The 9785-nt window shown below is 28.9% G+C and overlaps 1 long non-coding RNA gene across 2 annotated transcripts; it reads left to right on the forward strand.

Moving 5' to 3' along the window:
- Nucleotides 1-7210, forward strand: LOC149512497 (uncharacterized). Of its 2 annotated transcripts, XR_016332079.1 has the most exons (3): nucleotides 1-297; nucleotides 372-557; nucleotides 6954-7210. It is a non-coding gene; the product is annotated as an uncharacterized LOC149512497 (long non-coding RNA). The 2 variants fall into 2 exon arrangements; XR_016332078.1 differs by lacking the exon at nucleotides 6954-7210 and having other exon boundaries at nucleotides 2-297; nucleotides 372-739.
- Nucleotides 7211-9785: the final 2575 nt, after the last annotated feature.

The raw sequence follows: 9785 nt of genomic DNA on the forward strand, positions 1-9785 counted from the left end.
AAGAAAAAGACTTGGAATGAACAATTAGTGGACCTGGAGCCTCACTGTAATGTAGCATCAACCCAAATATCCAGTATTTTATGACCATGGCATTCCCTTTCAGCAACAAATCTTATCCACCTTCTCCTCCAAAATAATCGTACAGTCCAATACGATCAAGCTGCCCTTAGCTTCAACCAAAAACCAGTTTCGTAGCAAATATGCCCTGTAAGATGTCCCCTGTTCTTTCTATACTTGCCCTGCTACTATCACTGTCACTACTCTTGTCTCCAACTTTTACCAGAAACCCAAACTTGGGTAAGTGGAAAAGTACTGTTAAGACTGCTTTCTCTTTTTAGTTTTCAATATTTTCTTTTTTGGGGTTATTGTAGGAAAGAAAGACGATGGAGAGATTCAGAGAAATCTAATCGGAGTAAATCCACCAGGTCATGGTCATTCACCAGGTGGCTGTAGCAACTGTTTTCCTCCTTATGTTGATGATGACGAGAAGGAAAATTTTACTTGGGCATCCCAGATCCCAGCGCCATAGTTAATGCCTAAAAAGCCCTACCATTCAAGTATGTATGTCCTTCTGATTGGGTCTGTACCATTAAATCTTATATTATATGAAAGCATATAGAGTTGAGGTCTACTGGTTTCTGTTGGAATATTAAATCAAATTTAATATCTTTTCCATTAATAATTTGTTTTAAACATTAATTGATAAACATATATATATATATGTATTTATATCAAAGCATATATGGAGTTGAGGTGATCTTGATTATTGTTGGAAAATTAAACCAAATTTGACATTTTTTCCATTAATAATTAGTTCGTTCGTCTTTCACATCATGTTTAATTTTAATTTTGCACAAAATTTAAGAAGTTTTGAATTAAAATTAACTTTTGTTGACTATAAAGTTTTGTTTTCATAAATTAATCTTATCTTGAAAAAAATGAAAAAATTGTTAAGTATACTTATAGGTAATAAGAGAAAGAATGATTTTTTTTGACACAATTAAAAGAGACAAATAAGACACTATATATGGGCTGTAGGGAGTGGTTTTGATCATAAATTTATGTATACTCAAACTTGATAGAGGTTTGCTTCTGATTGGTCATTTGAGTTTTTGTGTAATTGCTGTCAAATTTTACTCCTTTTAGCAAATTTTCTTAGATCTCACCAGTTAAAATTTGAGATTTGTTGCTAAGAGGTTTTAAATTAGAATCTTTAAAAAGGAAACCAAACTACATTAGAGGTTATAAATAAGACAACGCTACCTCCTATTATTATGAAATTCAAACCAATTCTCATATGTAGTATTAAAAAGAGAGAAAGAGAGATAATGAAAATAATTGCGCTCAAAATTATAGTTCAACTTGTACACATTCCATGGTCCCATAAGTGATATCCTAATTTGGCTTTTATTGGTCAAAAATTTCACCTTTCATTGCATTTTATTTTCAAATCAACATTTAATATTATAAATTTTTTTAAAAAATACATTATAAAGACTTTGAATAAAATAATTTTTAAATGTGTATTTGTTAAAATTTAATACGATAAAATATTTAAAAGTAATTTGGATCAAAATTGATGAAATTGAACCAATAAGTGAAATTAGGATATTAAAGCCTCTTGGTTGGCTATTGCCCACCTTTCACCTTTCAAGTTTTCACCTAACACGGGGGGCACCCAACCCCACATCCGCCAATATCTTCTTTATTCTTCGTCTTCACTGTCTTGAATTGTTTCTTCCTTGTTTGAGGGGAGACTGTTACAACCAGATGAGAGCATTTCATATACAAATGTTTTTTAATCTTATAATTAATTAATTATAATAAAAAATTACATAAAAATCACCATTTAATTATAAATGTGGTTGCCACAATTTTTTTTTTTTTTTTTATGGATCTTTTATAATTCCGAACCATAATTGATTAATCGTAAGTGCTCCCATAGCCACTAATGCCTGGGGCTGTGGCTCTAGAAGGGGCAAAATGGTCAGTGGCTTTTTGCTTGCTGCAATTGAGAGCTCCAGTGCTGGTGAAAGCACTCCACCAATATCACAGTGATGATGTCCAACCGTAAGCGAGCAGCAGGGTGGCATCAAAACACGGTGAAAGTGAGTTGGAAAAAATATAGAAAAGCTAACAACAACATTTCATAATTTATTAATAAACTTTTAGAATAAAGTCCTTAATGATAATTTTTTATTTTCATTTCACCACATCACCATTTTTGTATACAAATACATATCTCATCATCATTTTTAATCTTATTGCACAATAATTAATCTCACATTTATTATTATTTTCAATATCACCAAAACTAATTTTACCATCTATCCAAATGAACTCTAAGTCAAATTCATGAATCACTAAATCAAACACATTTAATCTTACCAAGATGCATTAGTAGAATATTAAATTTTTAATTTTAATAATAAGATTCAATCCTTAATTATTCAAGTAAAAAAAAATAACAAATACATACATCAAATTTTATCTAGATTGATTTTAAGATTGGGCCAAAGCAAATTTCCAAATAATTTAAGTTTCATTAGAATCCACCCGATTTGAGCTTGCTTGAAAGTTTTAATTAGTCATTGTTCGAGACCCACTACCATAGCCATACATCCAAATAAAAAACACAAACAAAAAACAACCATATCCTCGGAGAGAGACTAGAGAAAACAGAAAAACAAAAACAAAGAACAAAATAAAATAAAAGCAAAACAAAAAATGGAAAAAAAAAAACTTCGAATTTCAGTCTGAGTTATTCTAGTGAGATCCATGGTCGTATGTTTTGAAGAGGGGAACGTAGTTAGAGTTTGCGGCCATTGGAGTGGCAGAGAAGGAGATTTTGGATGTTGAAAGAGGCAGATTTCGGCTTAGATCTAGAAAAATTTAGAAGTTTTTGGAGAAATCTCTTCCTATAAAAATGTTTAGCAGGTTGAAGGGAAAATTTCAGTGTATTTTGGAAGCAAACTGGCATCATTGAGCAACGACAGGCGGTATTGCCTGCTGAAAGGTCATTGGATTCTAGGTTTAGAGGTGGCTACCAATTTTGGCTTAGAGAGAAGAAAAAGATTTTGAGACAGAGGGAATGTAGAGATAGAAAGGGAAAGAAGAAAATGAATGAAAAAAACTAGCTTTTATAGGATGAAAAAAAAAAAAAAAAGAGGCCCGTGCATTGACTGGACCCGACTCGAGATCATGCACCCGTCCCTTCAACCGGTTTTCTACTTAGACCAAGGACCAGTTTGACTGAATCGATGATCAACTACTATATCGTCTAAAAACCGGACTAAACCAAGATGAATGTTCCCAATCTTTGTTTGAACCAAGATAAACCGCTCCAAACCGGCTAACTGGACTGAATGGTTATGAATCGTTGATTAACGTTGATCAGTTTTTTTTGGGTTTTTTTTTAATTATTTTTATTAAGTTATTTATCTATGCATATTTAAATTTTAAAATAATATATATTAAAAATAATAAAATAAGTGTTAAATTAAAAAAAAACCTTTTTAGGTGAGAAAAATCTTTTTAAATTTTATCATAATGGTGGAAAAAAAAAAAAAAGAATTTCAATAACCATGGTTGAAATTTATTTTACATAATATAATAACAATCGCAAAATAAGAATAAAGAAATTATAATGGGGTGATTAGCTTAATTTTATAAATATACTTCGCTTTCGAATAAATTATGGAATAAATGCAATTCTTAAAAAATGTGAGTTTCTAAAGAAATTAAGTGTAGACATCCAATTTGATCCAAGTCCGAATCAATTGGGTCTGGTCTAAATGAGTAAGTTCAATTCAATTTTTTTTGTATTATTTTTATTTTTATTTTTATTTTTTGTATTTTATGTATTTTATTATTTATTTATATATGTATATCTTTATTTATTTATTTTTTTCTGTTAATATTTATATATATTTTTATTTATATAGTTATATATTTATTATTATATTATAATTTATTTATTATTATTTTTTCTTGTAATATTTTTTGGATTTATCTTATTTTATTTTTAATTCTTTGTTAATTTTTTTTATTTTTTTCGTTTATCTGATTATTATTATTATTATTATTATTTTGGGCTGTGATTGAAGGCTGAAGAATCCTACTGTGAATGGGGATTTAATCAGAAGAGTCTAGATTGGATTCAAAGATTGAATTCCCGTCCAAAGAGGAATTGAGATTGATTAGGAACTCCTGATCAATCCCTATAAAAAGGACCCTCTAGAACAGAAGCAATACACAGAAAAATCGGTGAGCAAAGCTACTGATTTGAGAGAAAAGGGGCATATAGAAAGCTAAGAAAAGGTTTAGAAGAGTTCCGGGAATTAGCATAAATTTTTTGAAGATTTTTGGCTTTTTTTTTTTTCTAGAAATTTCTGGAAAATTCCATATTTCGGTTGAATTTTTCAGCGAAAGTTGTATTTTTCGACGAAAATTTCGATCAACCTTGAAGTTTTCGACGAGCTGTCCAGTTTCCGGTGAAAAATCTCAGAAACCGGTGAACTTCTGACGAACTTTCGGTGAACTTTCGACAAAAAACCCAGATTTTGGCGAAAAATCCTAGAATTCGGTGAATCTTCAACCGGAGTTCTTCAGCTGTTTAGAGAGAAACGGGAGAAAAAGGAAAAAGAGAGAGAGAGAAGGGAGGAGCTTTCTGTCGAAAAACAGAGGGAAGAGCCTTATATACCCTCCTAAAACGACGTCGTTTTTGCCTTAAGTGATCTAGAGGATCCGCACGTTTTACCGAGATCCAACCCGACCCGAGCGTCGACCTGCTTTCTGACCCGTACGTGTCTCCCTCTCCGAGCCGATAGCCGAGCTGAGGTTTCAAGCCGCTTCTCCGAGCCGTTTTCTCTTCCTTGAGTCGAGCCGAGCCGTATACCGAGTCGCTCCGATTTTTTTTTTTTGAATTTTTTATTTTATTTTATTTATTTTATTATTTGTTTTTTTATTTATTAGATTAGGTTTATTTAATATTCTTTTTATCTTTATTTTATTTTTATTTTTGTTTTACTTTTCTTTATTTTATTATTTTATTTTCATTTTTTTATTTATTTTTGTTTTATTATTCAATTTTCTTTAAATAAAAATAAAAAAAATATTTTTGGGGAAAAGTTGAAAGTATCAATTTTTCTTAAAATAAAATTTCAAAAAAAGATTTTTTTTGAGGAAAAGTTGAAAGTATCAATTTTTTTTAAAAATAAAATTTTAAAAAAGGTTTTTTTTGAGGAAAAATTGAAAGTATCAATTTTTCTTGAAAATCAAAGTTTCCAAAAATATTTTTGAGAAAAAGTTGAAAGTATCAATTTTTCTTAAAAATAAAATTTCAAAAAAAGGTTTTTTTGAGGAAAAGTTGAAAGTATCAATTTTCTTTGAAAATCAAAATTTCAAAAAAAAAATATTTTTTGAGGAAAAGTTAAAAGTATCAATTTTTCTTAAAAAATCAATTTCAAAAAATCAATTTTTGGGGAAAAGTTGAAAGTATCAATTTTCACTGCACAAGAACAATCATCCTTTCCTTCCTTTTTATTTTGATTTTGATTTTGATTTTTCTTTAAATAATCCAATGACGGAGCTTCTGCAAGTGAAACAGTAGTTTTTCTTGCATACTCTTGAGGTGAGGGAATTTTCTCAATTTTTTGCTAAAAGTATTAGAGTCAATTGAGAATAATTTTTAATAATTAATTACTTGGTAAAATTTTAAGGCTCATTGGATAACACAAATTTAAGTTGGTACCATCTTTTGATGGGCGTTGTGAGGGTGCTGTAACCTTCCTCACACGTAACCGAACTCCCGAACCCTGTTCTGGTTAGTAGACCTGAACCTATTCTTTTAGGGACCCTTAAACTTAGGTGTTCCCTGAAAAGACAGATTCTTTAGGTGGCCAATCGTACCTAGATAAAAAAGATTGGTGGCGACTCTTTAAAAGTCAATGTCTAGCGATAGATCCCCGGATCTAGACGTTATGACATTAATAATAATTTTTTTTTTTTTTTAGAAATTTTGAAACAAAATATATTATCTAATTCTTTCCAAAATGATGAACAATTTAGATAAAACTTTAATATTATGAATTTACATTTCTAAAAAAATTGAGACCAATTTAAGATAATGCAAAATTAATTGATAATATTTTTGAACGGATGTTGGATGTTGTGTACGTTAATCCTTCTCCATGCATAGTTATATCCTTGAATATGGTTTTCTAGCATAGACAAAATCTATCTTTTTAAAGAAATTTTAGTTGAACTTAGAATTAAAAAAAAAAAATTGATAATCAATCACAACTAATAAAAAAAATTAATAACAGATTTTTTTTCATGTCTACCATTGAGTCTTTTGAATCAATACATTATAACAATAATCTTCTCTTTTATCAATGATTATTATTTATATGTATTATATGTCATCACTGACATCATTACTATTTGGAAATTTTAAAAATTAAAAAAGAATGACAAATTCCCCGAGATTAAAACGAGTAGCAATTGTCAATTTAAAAAAAAAAAAGATTTGGAGCAACTATTGGTCGAGCTCTTAAATTTCCAACTGTATCATGGAGCATGAACCATACTATTCTTATTTAATAAGCAGTTATTTAACCATTAACAATTTAGTCAATCCTGTACAACAATAAATGGAGCACCAAAATCCTATATATTCCTCCTCCATCATAATCACAACCCAATCCGGTCAAGCTACCATTGGCTTCAGCCAGAAATCAATTTCTTGGCAAACATGGCCTGCAAGATGTCTCATGTCCTTTCTATACTTCTGCTGATATCATTATTTTTATTGATCTTACCTCCAACTTCAGCCACAAACACACACTTGGGTACGTTACTTATAGCTACATATGAAACATTCTTCCTAATTAGTTCTATCTCTCTCTTTTGAGTTTGTCGGTATTTTTTTTTTTTTTTTTGGCTTATTGTAGGAAAGAAGGTGAATGAAGAGATTTGGAGAAATCTAATCGATGTAAAACCAGGTTTATGTTGTGCTCATGCACCAAGTGGTGGCTTTTCACCCAGTACTAATATCATGAAGGAAAATTTTATTAGCGCATCCAAGACCGAGGGCCATAACTAATGGCTACAAACCTTGCTATGCATGTGCCACTACTCTCCATGTATGCCTTTCTGATAGGGTCCGTACCATTTATCTTTTATATATATAGATCGGAACATAAAATTGAGTTCTCTTTATTTCTGTTGGAAAATTTAACTAAATTTAATATTATGCTATTAATAATTAGTTTTAATAATTAATTTATATATAATTTGTTAGAAGTTATCTTTTAGAATAATATTGGTCATTTGAGTGTTTATATTATTGCTTTCAAAGTCGTTCTTTTAGCAAATTTCAATTTGAGACTTATTGCTAAGAGGTTTTATATTGAAATCTTGAAAATAGATGTAAATGAAAAGCAAAATTTCAATTGCACTATGCCATGCAAGAGAGCGCATCTTTAGGATTACTTGAAGAGAAGACTAAGCCTAAACAAAACACGAAGATACCTCATACTATCAAAATATATATGACCATTTATCTTTTCAATGTTACAAACTGAATAATTACACAAAAAAAAATATAGATTTATTTGCCTAATTCTACTGCAGATGTGTGAATTGTCTTAAAGGGAGTAAGATACAAATGCCTCAACCTAAATTCTTCATTAATGTTATTCTAATTATTTCTATATTTAAAATATACATGATTAGTTTTTGGCGGAATGAGATTTGAATAATTATTTTTTTAGTACAAACTTTGTATATCTATGATTGAATCAAATATTCAAATTTTGATTATTTACATTGTTATTGTATTACGAATTTATTAATTTTTGTAATAAAATCCAACATATAAAGCATTAGATGAAGCATCAATTGTAATAGAACTAGGATACTTTAAATAGATAAATGTAAAATTTGTTTTATTACTATTTTAACATTCCATCTTATTTTAAAATTAATTATATTTAACATTTGACTCAATGATTAAGAGAAAGAATTTTATAAAACAGTTTGAAACAATTACATCATGTTAACTATAATGTTTCATTCCATCTACTTAATTCTATTTCATCAATTTTTTACATGTCATTTGCCTAATCATTTTCTAAAATGTCTTTCCAAACAAAATTTGTATCAATCATCATGTTATTGCTTTTGAGAGACCATTAACCAACCACGGTTACTTTTTTTTCATCACTACTGACTTCACGATTCAAAGATACATGTATATTTAAAACTATGAACTACTCAAATAACCCAACCCGATCAAGGCTGTAAACCCATGAAAACTAAACTAAAATGCATTTCTTTAATTTCTTGTAGATCGGATTTTAATCAAATTATTTGAAAAGCTAAATGTTTGCAAAGAGTTGTTGACTGTTATTGTGTTGTTGATTGATTGGGGGCTGAATATTTTTTCTTTGGTCAAGTTATGTTTATTCTCTAGCAATGTTCACAACATGTTTATTTTTTGTCTCAAAGAGGATATAAGTTCTATGTTTGAAAAAAAAAATAACAAAGATGATTTATGAATAACAAAATGCTTAGCTAAAGAGTGCTTAATTATTCAAGGAAAGAGTTACTTGGTAATTACAGTGGCCTCCAACTTCTTCAACGGAGCATTCCAGTTCAGGTTGCAACTGTATCTCCAATTCCTTGAATAGTGAAAGGTTTAATGGTTGGTCTGTTGAGAACCATGTTGGGATGTATTCATTTTCAGATTATGGTGATTGGCTCTATAATAAAAAATGCTAACAAGTTATTGGTAAAACACTAGCAGATGAAAAATTACATGTTGAAAGATTTAGTGGGATAATTTTTATGGGAAAATTTTAGAAAATGATGTGATAAATGACATGTAAAAAAAATGAAAAAATGGCATTACATAATTGAAATGGAACATAGGCTGACATGGCCTAAATGATTAGTACATACTTATTTGTTCAAAGTAAATCCCTTCATTCTCTAATATAAATAAATAAATAAATAAAAGCAATTATTAAAATTTAGGATGCATGAACTAAATATTTTATTGATTGTGAGGGGTTAGGAATAAATGATCATTGTTTCCTTTACTAATCTAGTGGATGGTAATATGTACTTAACTCCCATGCAGAAAAAAAATTCTTTTTGCCTTTCAAAAAACAATTATTTATTATTGAAACTTTTCTATATCAAAGTAGTGAGTATTGTATTGCCTAAGCTTACAATGAGCAATTATAAAAAAACAAAGGAAAAGAACAAAAAATTGGATATATCAAGTCTGTCCTTGTACAAGGGTTATGTTATTTGTCCGGCTTGACGAGCGTGGTCCTATTCGAATTTGGTTTATGATAAGAATTTTCAAGTTCAAAATATTAAAATATTAATAAAATTATTTTTATTTAATTTTAATTATAAAATATATTTGAAGTATTAATATCTTACATATTTTTCTTTTTATATTTTTTAAAAATTATGCTCTTTAAAACCAACAAGTCAAATTGAATTTTAAGCAAGAAATTTAAAAATGTTAGTAAGCACCAATTTTGTTCTTTTTTTTTTATTATTTAAATATAATTTTGTTTATATTATTATTATTATTATTATTATTATTATTATTCTTTAAAACAAAAGAAAAAAAAGTCCAAAAAAAATATTTGATTTCAACTATGGCAGTTGAAATCAAGCTGCCAGAGTAGTTCAAATTTCTCCTTGACACTACCTAATTTGACAGCATAAAATTTGATGAACAAAAGTCATCGAATAGACTTTCA

Source organism: Durio zibethinus, chromosome 22, assembly GCF_047325235.1.
Source record: "Durio zibethinus cultivar Kanyao isolate XHJ-2024 chromosome 22, ASM4732523v1, whole genome shotgun sequence".
In the NCBI taxonomy this organism is placed as follows: Eukaryota; Viridiplantae; Streptophyta; class Magnoliopsida; order Malvales; family Malvaceae; genus Durio; species Durio zibethinus.